The sequence below is a fragment of the Vicugna pacos genome, chromosome 15, assembly GCF_048564905.1.
Source record: "Vicugna pacos chromosome 15, VicPac4, whole genome shotgun sequence".
NCBI lineage: Eukaryota > Metazoa > Chordata > Mammalia > Artiodactyla > Camelidae > Vicugna > Vicugna pacos.
Genome location: NC_133001.1, coordinates 54,651,275 through 54,663,645, shown reverse-complemented (window position 1 = coordinate 54,663,645; position 12,371 = coordinate 54,651,275). Strand labels below are relative to the sequence as shown.

General features: G+C 44.3%; 1 non-coding gene across 1 annotated transcript; it reads right to left on the bottom strand.

The window, feature by feature from the left end:
* Positions 1-2,379: 2,379 nt before the first annotated feature.
* TRNAL-UAG (transfer RNA leucine (anticodon UAG)) lies at positions 2,380-2,450 on the bottom strand. The gene has a single exon. It is a non-coding gene; the product is annotated as a tRNA-Leu (tRNA).
* Positions 2,451-12,371: the final 9,921 nt, after the last annotated feature.

Below are 12,371 nucleotides of genomic sequence, written 5' to 3'. Positions count from 1 at the left end.
AGTTATGAAGAACAGATGGTCTGGTGGGAGTGGATGAAATCTCTCTGGGAAAGTGTATAGATGAGGCTTCTTGATCTGGAGACCATGACACTAGGGGGACCCACACACCCCTTAATAATATCATATGAAAAGAATCCTATGTATGGGTAATGTGCACTTGCTTTTTTCTCAGAGGAGAGAGCAACAGAGAATCAAAGGGGTCTGAGACCCCACTTTCCCCAAATCATAAACCTCCAGGGTAGAGCAAGAAGAGAGTGTGGAAAGAATGGAGTCTTGGGGACAACAGGAATAAAGGGAGATCAGAGAAGGGAGCCTGGAAATGAGGGACTACAGAGAGGATGGAGTTGTGCAAGTCCCCAGAAGGGCGATTGCAGAGGAGAGAATTCATCAAGGTTACCTGGAGCAAGAGCACTGATAAACATAACTGCACCTGTTTCCTGGGCTTCCAAATGAGGGAAGGATTGTTTCTGAGGAAGTGGGGAGGGCAGAGTCCGAACGCAGTGGGCTGAGGAGGGGAAGGCTCCCACCTACACACGCTGTCCCTGACTCAGCCGGGAGGCTCCTCCCACCAGGCATGGCTCTTCCTGTCCCTGCCTGCTCCTCCACCCTTCACATATCTGGGCCACTCTATGCTCTCAGGTCCTGTCAGTTCTCCAGGGAAAGCCCTCTTTGAAGTGGGTTTTCCCAGTTGCTCCCAGTCTCACTCCCCCCCTTTTACCTTCTTCATAGAACTTTAAAAAATAGGTGAATTTCTCATTCTTATTTACCTGTTTACTTGCCTGTGACCTGCGTTCCACACCAGAATATAAGCCTGTCGTGGCCCTGGGGTTGCCCCAGCAGTGAGCATAGGCTCAAGCACACAGTAGGTCCCCCACTGTCAGGGGAACGTGTGTGCATGGCTGTCAAGACATGAACACGGGGTAGTGTATAGCCCAAGTGGCAGAGCGCATGCTCAGTTTGCAAGAGGTCCTGGGTTCAATCCCCGGTACTCCTCCAAGCAGAAATCAATGAATAAACCTAATTACCTCCCCCTCATAAAGCAAACAATACAAGGACCCGGAGGAGCTCCCTTTGGGAAGTTTAGAAGGAAGAAGAGGGACTGGGGTTGGTAGAGTGGGGCTTGGAGACCAAGGAGGGTGGTTTAAAGACAGAAGACAATTGAGCTTGTTCACAGGCTGAGGGGAAGGATCCTCTAGTGACAACGTGAGATAAAGGAAAACCGGGAGAGGACGGTAGGGGAGATGGGGAGGATTTGGGGGTAGCACAGGGAGGGGTGCTGGCCTCTGAGAGGAGGACGTTCACATTCTCTGCACAAGAAGAGAAAGGTTGCAGTGGGGTGATGGAACGTAAGATGGTGAATTCACAGACCGGCAGAATGAGATGTGATATGACATCCAAGAGCAGCACTTTTTTCAAGCAAGAGGCAGGGTCGTCTACAGAAAGATGACTGCAAAGCCCGAGGAAGCAACTCCAGCAGAACAGCGATGCTTAACCCAGCTAAACCACCTTCACGGTCATTTCTCTATGTCTTGCGTCCCCTACCAGCAGGGAAGGTCTCTGAAAGCCAGGATCCGGGCTGGCTTTGACCACCCTATCCCCAGCGCCTTGAACAGTCCTGGCCCATGGCAGGCGCTCAATGCACGTTTGTTGAAAGCATACACAGGTGAGTGACTGAAAGGAAGGAACAGCCCGGGGAAGGAGGCCAGGTGCCAAGAGTGTGAGGGCAGCGCTGTGGGGCCATGTCCCGCCCTGCGCAGCTGCCCAGATGTCGGTGGGAAGGCTCACCTTCAAGTAGGTTACGGTTTTGCTGAAACGAGGTGGAGATGATTCATGGAACGAGTCGAGCGTGACAGAATCAAAGGCGCTGATAAGAGGGAAGTTCAGGCGGTCAGGCCTGGCAGGAAAAGAAGCCAGACCGGGAGGAGGCGACAGAGCGGGAGAAAGCAGAGGCGCGTGCGCGCGCTAGTGCGCCTGCGCATGCCGCGTGCAGCCGGGACTGCGGCCGGAGCACGGTGGGCAGGGGGAGTGGGAAGGCCAGCAGGCCGTGGAGGGAGACTGGGATACTGGTACTTAAGCTTTCAGAGGTGGAGCAGTTTCAGGTGATGACAAGATGCAGGGCGTGGCCACAGGAGTGGGCCGCTGCAAGGACTAAAGGAAAAGTCCCTGGAGTGGAGGCGACACAAGAGATTAGAGGCAGGGGATGGACCATGTCCATGGAGACACTCAAGCCACCCCATTTGTACTGGACAGAAGTTAGGTGCCCGAGTCCTCATGGAGGAAGGGGGAGGGGCCAGATAATGACGTTTTACTCATTCGTTCAAGGAATATTTTGGTTTGTTTTGGAGGGGTAATTAGGTTTATTTTATTTGTTTATTTCAATGGAGATACTGGGGATTGAACCCAGGACCGTGCTTGCTAAGTGCAAGCTCTACCACTGAGCTACACCCTCCCCACTCCCTATTCAAGGGATATTTATCGTTGATTTGCTTTGCCCCCAGGGTGAACCAGGCAGACACAGGTCGTTGCCCGATGGCCCTGGTCATCTTCAAGGACACATCACCACGCACACAGGTGTCTGCTTTCCTGCTTTCCTTCCCAGGAGCAGAGGCTGGTGGTCTGCTGGAGCCTTGGGGGCGGGGGCTTCACGGTTGGATGTGGAGGCATCCTTTCTGGCAGCATCAATTTCCCCACGGGTGTCCCCATAGAAGGACTCAGCAGGAAGGAGGAATGTGTGTTTGCCCTGGAAGATGGTTCCAGGGAGCCCTGAGGCCCTGGGATCAGGGGGAGGACCCAGAGCACCCTGGGAGGAACAGGAGTGAGGAGAGCAGGTGCAGAAAAGCAGGAAGTGAGTGGAGCGGGCTGGGCTGGGTTGCCATCCAAGAGATGATTCAGAAACAGGGTGGAGATGAAATGAGGGTCCGCAAGGGCTTTCCACACTCACAGACACATGACTCAGGGTCATACCCAACCCAGACCCACAGCACTCTCTCGAGGTTGCACACACCAGTTTCACCAACACCTGGAAAGCCCCGCTTTGTCAGTTGATACATATGACCTGCTCCACTCTGCCGACAGGTTCAGCAGGCTTCCGGAAAGCAGAGACCTGTGGGAAATTCATGCTGCTCTTCCAAGGCGGTTATGTGTACTGAGAATCACTGCTCCTTGATAAGGTTCTTATTTAAAATTCCCTATGATCACAGAGCTCGTTTTCCAAATGGTTACTATCACCGTGTCACTCTCACCAAATACATCCACAGAGAGAGAAGGAGGTTGTACAGAGCAGTATACATTTTCACAGGTGCTACCAGGAGTTTTAAAACCTCTTTAAGAAATTGCCAGGCAGGAGCCTCATTTGAACTCTAGGGAACCGCCCACGATGTCCTCCCTGCCGCTGGCGCAGCCAAGGGGCGTAGACTCTTGGCTGGTGGCAGGCTCTCCGTGGAGGGAAAGGACAAGGATGACAGGACCGGCCACTTCCTCCACCGTTGTCACCTGTGTTCTCCTGCCTCTGCCTGCAAACTTCCTCCTGCAGGCCTGCTGGTTAAGTGCAGGTCTCCGGGACCAGGCCAGGTGGAATACCCACAGAGCAAGCCATCCTGAGGACCAGTCCGTGTGGACACTGTGCCCGCACCAGGGGCACAGAGGTGATTCAGAAGCAGGGTCTAACGAGAGGACCTGGACCATCTCCAGAGCTGGCTACAGGCTGAGGGCCAGCCAGGGCATGGGCAGCTAGGCTGGGGAGTTCAGGGCCAAGCCCCAGGCACTCCAGGCACCTACACTGTGGCTTGCTCCCCAAAATGCTGGCTGCAGAGTGCTGAGATCAAACTAGAGGTCAAGTATTCAGAGGATCTGACATTCTTGACCACTGAAGTTATTAATCAGAGCATGGTTCTCAGAATCAGTTTCAGCAATGTTCATCGCTGTTTATGAATCAAGGGATTATGGCAATGAACATATGTATTTATCAAATCATTAAATATCTGATTGGTGTATTTTAGAAACATCATAATATATACCAAGAAGATGATAAGAATTCATGTATTAAACAAACATTTACCAGCAACCTACTTTATGCCAGGCACGTGCTTGGCACTGGAGGTGCAGAGAAGAGTGATGAATGATTCCTGCCTTCTGGTAGTACCCAGTCCAGCCAGGAGGACAGAGGGACTGCAGGCTTCCACACTGAAAGCTGTGCAGCTGGATGGAAGAGGGAAGGCGGGATGAGAATCCAAACAAGAATCTGGAAATGTTTCTCAGGTAGGTCATGCTTGGGCGGCTTTGTTTGTTTCTATTTTTTAACAGCTTTATTGAGAAATAATTCACATACCATACAAGTCACCCATTAAACTGTACAATTCACTGGGTTTTTTTTTTAGTATATTCATAGGGTTGTGCAATCATCACCACAATCAATTTTGCATTTTCATCACCCCAGAAGGAAACTGCATACCCAATAGTAGCTGCTTTCCATTTTCCTCCAATTCTTCCCCTATTCCCTGCTCTCCCCTCAAACCTAGGCAACTGTTAATTGGCCTTTTGCCTCAATGGACTGGCCTATTCTGGATATTTCATGTAAAGAGAATCATACAACATATAGTCTTTAGTGACTGGCTTCAATGTTTTCAAGGTTCATCCCTGTTGAAGCATGCATCAGGACCCCCATTCCTTTTCGTTGCCAAATAATATTCTGCCACATGGATATGGTCACATTTTATTTATCTGTTCATCAGCTGATGGACATTTGGGTTGTTTCCACTTTTTAGGTGTTATGAATAATGCTGTTCTTAACAATGGTATCCAAGCTTTTGTGTGGATTTTGTTTTAATTTCTTCAGTATATACCTCGGAGTGGAATTGCTTGGTCATCTGTTTAACATTTAAGAAATTACCAAACTGTTTTCCAAAATGGCTGCACCATTTTATATTCCCACCAACAATTTATGAGAGTTTCAGTTTGTCTACACTCTCATCAACACTTGCTGTTTTCCTCTTTTTCTAATTATAGCTATTTCTTTATCTTTAGTTATACATATGCATACATAGATATATTTCCTTTACAGATTCTTTTCCAATGTGTCTTATTACAAGAAATTGAATATAGTTCCCTGTGCTATACAGCAGGTCCTTGTTGTTTTATCTATCTCATATACAGTAATGTGTATCTGTTAATTCCAAACTCCTAATTATCTCTCCCCAGCCCTTTCTCCTTTGGTAACCATAGTTTATTGTCTATGTCCATGAGTCTGTTTTTGGTTTGTAAGTAGAATTTGTGTCATTTTTTTTTAGATTCCACATATAAGTGATATATGATATTTGTCTTTCTCTGTCTGACTTACTTCACTTAATATGATAATCTCTAGGTCCAACCATGTTGCTGCAATTGGAATTATTTCATTCTTTTTTATGGCTGAGTAATATTCCATTGTGTGTATATACCCCATCTTCTTTATCCAGTCATTTGTCAATGGGCATTTAAGTTGCTTCCATGTCTTTTATTGTAAATAGTACTGTATAGCTATTTCCTAACGGCTGTGAAATGGTATCTCATTGCAGTAGTTTGTATTTCTCTAATGACTAATGAATTGATCACCTTTTCATATACCTATTGGCTGCCTGAGGGCGTGACAGGATAACAGCCAGAGATCCAATGGCAGGATCGATGGATTCTGGTCCCAGTGGGGTGGACAGGTGGGTACTAGGGAAATAAGGTGGAAAAATGAGAGTGATTGTGTTGGGGAAAAAATAATTCACCTAGTAATTGGGGTAGCGACCTGTGTTAGTTAACTGCCTTTATTGGAAAGAAAAATAAAACTACTCAAATTTCTATGACAAGCAGTAAACAGGAAGGTATCGTCTTTGATATTTACATTTCAAAGAGGTGGATCCTAGGCCTTTAAGAAAAACATCTCTGGGCTATTATGTTGGCCAGAGCTTTTAAAAAGATTTATACACATCTTAAAGGGACAGAGATAGTGTTTACAAATATTCTTTTCTCCAGCAAATGCTCTAATAAAAGGAAAAGGAGGAAGGGAAAGGCTTCTTTCTCTTTGGGCAACAGGGAAAGCTCAGTTTTTCTATTATTCACCCTTCCAATGGTCGGTGGTCAGAGGGTGAGACACAGGGCACTAAGACCAGTGAGGGGTCACAGTCGGTGGTACTGATAGCATCCAGGTAAGACCCTGAAGTAAAGGGCAGATGGACACTATCACCGAAGAAGAAGGGTTCAAGGTAATGATAGACCAGGGGTGGCTGGAATCACTTCAGTATATGGTGCCACCACCAAGCATTTAAGACATGAGAAGGGATGGGATGACAGTGAGTGAGGAGCTAAAATCTTTGAGGAACGAGAGAGAGTTACTTGGGGTCTGTAGACCACTATAAAAAGCAGGATGGTGGGTGGTATGTCTAAGCTGACTGAAATTGGCACCAGTCATGACCATCTGTAAGCCACGATGCAGGCTTTGGGATTTATTTTAAGTAAGAGCAACGGCAAATGATTAGAGGATTTTAAGCAGAGGAGTGACCTGATCTGATATGTGTTGCAAACTACCATTCTGGGTCGCAGGGAGATGCATTAGTTTCCTGGGGCTGCCGTAGCCAAGTACCACAAACTGGAAGGTTTAAACAACAGAGACCTGTTCTCTCATAGCTCCAGAGGCTAGAAGCTTGAAATCAAGGAATCAACAGGGCCATGCTCCCCGTGAAGGCTCTGGTGCGGAATCCTTCCTCACCTCTTCCAGCTTGTGGGGGGCTCCCAGCCATCCTGGCGCCCTTGAATTGCAGCTGCATGGTTCCAATCTGTGCCTCTGTCTTCACGCAGTCTTTCCCCTGTGGGTATCTGTGTCCTCTCCTATTCCTAACAAATCCAATATGAGGTTGTCTCAATCTCCTTAACTAATTACATCTGCAAAATCCCTTTTTCCAAATAAGGTGCCTTCCGAGATTCTGGGAGGATAAGAATTTGGGATGGGGTGGGGCACCGTTCCACCCACTACAAAAGATGAAAGTAAAGATGATAATAGCCTAAAAGAGTCAAAGGGAAGAAGGAAAGTGGTCAGATTCAAGACACACTTTGGAGATAGAACCCATAGGGCATACTTTTAGGAAGCTACTTAAATGAAGAACTACAGAATGGCATGGAAACCAAGAAAATATTCTACTTCATGTTTTTAAAAGATTGTAATAAAGCTAAGAGAGCCTTTTTTGGTTGCAACAAATATTTGCTGAACTCAATAGTTAAACCTTTGAATGTTTGCTATATGCCAGGCCCATTCCAGGTTCCTTGATGAGGGGGCAGATGAAACTAATAATAATAATAATAATAATAATAACGATGATGATGATGATGATGATGAAGAATACACAATAAGGAAAAGGTAATTCAAGACACTTAAAATTTAGCAGTCAGGAAACAAACAACTGATCATCACGCAAGGTTGAATAATTAGAGACAAGGTTATGCAGCTGATAAAAAGTTCTTTAACTCTGCCTGAACTACTTGGCCTCCTGGAACAAATTATTGATCGTGTTCTGCATTTCTGAGAACAGGGGAATATTCAGATACACAAGGGAATATTAGGATCAGGAAAAAGTAACGAAGGAGAAGAAGGCAGTCTCTTTCTGATTTTTTGAGCTTACAAGCTGGGTAGGGCAGAAGAAGTGACACGGTGGAAGATTTCAGAGCTGGAGATGGGAGGTGGAAAATGTAGACACTGATGCTCTTTAGTAATTGACATCTGGGTCTCTGGATGGCTGTCAATTTTAGTATTACTATTTTGTGTTTACTTTAAACGTCACTTGTTTTATTAAAAAATTGAAAATATAAAGGTCAAAGGAAAAGAGAACACTTATAGTCCCAGTCTCCAGCAATAGCCTCTTTTAACATCTTGATACCTTTGTGTTCCCATTTAAGATAGATCTAGATTATATATTATACTTACTCGATTTACATATGATTTCTTACAAAATTGCAATCTTCATTGTGGATTTTCCGCTTAAAATTTTATGATTATTTCTTATGCAATTTAATATTCCTCCAAAACATTTTTAACAACAGCATGATTATACCATTATTAACCTGTCCAGTCCCCTTTTGTCCGGCATATATGTTGTCTCTGATATTCAGCCTTATAAGCATAATTGAGTGACTAAGGATGTCACTCATGTTTAATATACATACCCATTACTTACAGTCTTGTATCTTCAAGACCTTTTGAAACCACTTGAAACTTCTAAAATAGAATAGGTTTAGAAGAGCAAAAAAATTCCCACTTGGCTTCCCTGGATTCACCAGGCTGTCTCTAGCTTTTCGGTTCCTTGCTTCAGGTGATCCAAAATATATTCACTGAGCATCTAAGACATTGACAGAGAATGAAGCAAGTGTGGTCCCTGCCTCCCCGAAGCCTATAAATCTCTAGGGAAAAGACCAGCATACTAGCATCTCATTCCATTTTCATTGTAACTCTCTAGAAAGAGCTTGACCTCCTCATTTTTTAGGTAGAAGAAACTGGAGTACAGGGAGATTGGGTACCTGGAAAGGGCACAGCTAATACAGGACAGAACTTGAGACTTGAGGCCAGATCCTCTGAATGCCAAAGCAGAGCTGGAAACACCCGCGGGTGCTCTTTGCTGGAGCCCAGAGATTCTTCCTCAAGCACTTGCTGAATGCTCCTTCCTACCAGGTTAACTACATCAAAGACATGTTTGAAGTGACTGAATGCATGAGTGACAGGCGGGTCATGTGTCTGCAGCAGGGCAAAATCAGTGTCTTCCAAAGGAAACCTGTAAGCGGAAAAAAGAACTTGGAAACAAAGGGAGAAAAAGAACCAGAGAGGAGTGGAGCTTTTTAAAGTGGCTGATACTCAGAGCATACTTTGCCTGATGACTTATATGGACCAGTCATTGCGCCATATCATTTGATCCCCAGAAAACCCTTATAAGGCAGGGACTATTATTATTATTATTGAACTATTATTGTTATTATTGATTGAACTATTAAATTATTATTACTATTATTGATTAAATTATTGATTATTTTTTAAATTTAAGTATAGTTGATTTATAATATTGTGTTAGTTTCAGGTGAACAGCAAAGTAATTCAGATATATATATTATATATTACATATGTTATACATTATATATACAATATGTATATATATATAGTATATACATATATAAATCTATTCTTTTTCAGGTTCTTTTCCATGACAGGCTATTACAAGATATTGACTGTCATTCCTGGGGCTAGACAGTAGGCCTGTGTTGGTTATCTATTTTTCATGTGTCAATCACAAACTCCTAATTAATCCCCCCTGCAGCCCTTTCCCCTTTGGGAACCATAAGTTTGTTTTCTATGCCTGAGTCTATTTCCCATTTTGCAAATAAGTTCACTCATGTCATTTTTTTTTAGATTCCACATGTAAGTGAGATCCTATGATCTTAAGAAGGAAACTATTATTATCTCCTTTTTACAGCCTGCTCAACTCAAGTAACAGTATGGGTTCACTCAGCTGATGAGTAGAAGAGCCAGGAATTTAGCTCCAGATAGTGTGCTGGGAGCTAGTTCTTTGGCCAGGGTAGCAGAGGAGGGGTTTAGATTTTATTGTGCAATATTCAGAAGAATGAAGTTCAGATCGCAGGCCTACCATTAACTGCGCTCTTGATCAGATCAGTTCATCTCCTTGGGCCTGTTTCCTCATCTGTGAAATGAGGATCATGGCATTTCTTGAATGTTTATATCTTATTTTTATGCATGGATCACATCCTGCTCAGTGTTTTGTATTCATACCTTAGTGAATTGGGACGGCTCAGAATTCTGTTTACCATACTTGCTTTGCTCTACTATAGGTCTGGAAACTGATTTTTTTTTTTTTTTTTTGCAAATCCCTCAGGAGCTTGCAAATACTGGGGTATAAAAAAATAAAACTTGTTAAGGGAAAGGAACAGGAGACTTCTTCTTTTCTGTCCATACTTGAGTGAATGAATCATGTGAATTCTGCTACCTTATTTTCTCCAACCAAAAAATGACCACCATCAGGACACTGTCCACCTAGATCAAAGTCCTTTGGACCCTTGGAGAAAGATGCTGGGTTACACAGGGATTATGATAATGTGTCAGAAGTAATGTGTGAAACCCCTAAGACCATCTAAGAAAGGAGAAGGGGGTGAGAGGTGAAAGGAATGTTTACTGAGCACGACTGGTTCCCAGGCTCTGTCTTTGGTGCCTCAAACGCCATTTGCTCTCATCCTCAGAACAAGCCTTAAAGGCAGCTTAATTGCCCTCCTTTTTTCAAAGGGGAACCTTGCAGCCCAGCAAGCTTGAGCAGCTTATCCGATTATCTGATTCCAAAGCGTAATCTTTCTGCAACACCACACTGACACTCAGGGACAACTCGGCTTACATTTTGCTCCACTAGAGAGCTGTCCCCATAGAAAAACTTCTCAGCAAAGCCTAGAAAAATCCACCTGAGCCGACTGTAGGTGGAATTATGTGTCTGCGCTAATTTGGAAAGAGCATCTTTGAAAGGGCTGTCTCCATGATGTACTAAAGAGGTCCAAGAGGGTGCCATCTGGGAGGGGCCAGTGGACAACAGACCAACTAGGCCAGCCTTGTCCTTCTGGTTCCCAAACCTGATGGGACTGTTCCATCCTGCACAGACTTCAGCTGGCTCAATGCAGAACCAGTGCTAGCGGCAGAAATATTTCTGGAATATCTAGCCAAAGCCAAATTAATAGCAAGCTAGAAATTATTCATGGCTGATGGCATTTCCTCCCCAGCCTTTATTCGGAGGAAGAGGTGGCATTCTTTATGACCTAGGTTCTTTCAAGATTGTGTCTGTGAACTTTTTTTCATAACCTGGGGTTATTCTAAAAGTGATGGTCAAGGCACTTAAACATGTAGTCCTTTAGCTGCAGATTTCAGAGCCTTTGGGAGTGTGGGGGGTGGTCGGAGAAACTGAATATGGGCTGTGCAGCATTGCTTCAGGCTGATATAAGCAAGAGAACCGTTTTTCTTCCATAAAGGGTAGGAACGCTGTTTTACTTCCTCCTAACATCCCTAAGGATCGGGCTCCACAACCTTTGGTTGATGTCTCCCTGTTTCTCTGTGTTAAAGATTGAGCTCAGTTTACAGGGAAACTTGAGAGCAGAATACAAATTAGTTCAAAACTGGTAAGTACATATAATCGCTTTGAAAACTGCACATCAACCCCCCCCCCCACCCCGGGCAAGTTAGTGGTGTTTCTCTCTCTCTCCTCTCTCTCTTTCTTCAAGATGTAAGTTGACCGACAAGATCTCTTTATTTGCTTTTGAAATCAAATAGATTTGACTCAAATTCTGAGCTGTGGTAAACTGCTGATGACATAGGGTTATCCTTAACTGATAAGATAGATTTGATAATTTTTTTATCTTTAAAAAGCAATCCATAGCAGGATGCCAAAGTTTAAATAGAACATATAATCTCAGTCATGCCAGAAAGCCCATATATATGAATATACATGAAACAATAACAAGGAGAAATTGAATGTTAGTGGTTATTTTCAGACCATGGAAATATAGGTGATTTTTTACTTTCTTCTTTGTACTTTTCTATGTTCTCCAAATTCTTTGCAATAACCAGAGAAGTACCTTAACAAGTGGGGAGGTAAAAAGGTTATTTTAAGAAAAACCAAGCAACCCCTAAAGCAGTAGATATCAAGAATTGTAAATTCCAATAGTTAACCAGAAACGTAAGATGTGAAAGACCAGAGAGATTGTAGATTTTGAGTAAGACAAGGAACACTACAGTTCTTATTCTTTTCTTAATCAGATGTCCGGGTGTTATTTTGTGTCTGAATCTTATTTCGTGAAACAAGCTTGTGTAAGGAAACCATATTTATAGAAAGAAGAAGGTTGTAAGCATAGCTGGGGACACTTCTAAATGGGTTGCCCAGTCTCTGAGAACCCAGGGCACTGGTTCTAAACGTGGAAGGCTACAGAAACGTGGGCTGAAGTGGGAAGCAGGACTTCTCTCCCAGAGCCAGGACCCAGGCTTGTAGCCTTGCTGGGAGCAGTGGGAAGGACCCAGGACTTGGATCAGAGACCTCAGTTCCACTCATAGCTCTGCCATTTATCAGTTGTGTGGCACCTGGCAATTCAAGCAGCATCTGTGGGCATCACTACTCTTCGTGGCAAATGAGGTCTGCTCTCAGCTCGAGATTATGTTTTCCCTGATGAAAGAATGGCATTACCACATAAAGTCCAGAATCGGAGACCACACAACAATGTCCAACCAGGCCACTCCTTCCCTGGAATTGCCACTTAACCTTCCTGTACGCACTGGATTTCCTCATCCCTCGGTTTCAGGTGTCCTCCCTCAGGAAAGTGTTGCAAGG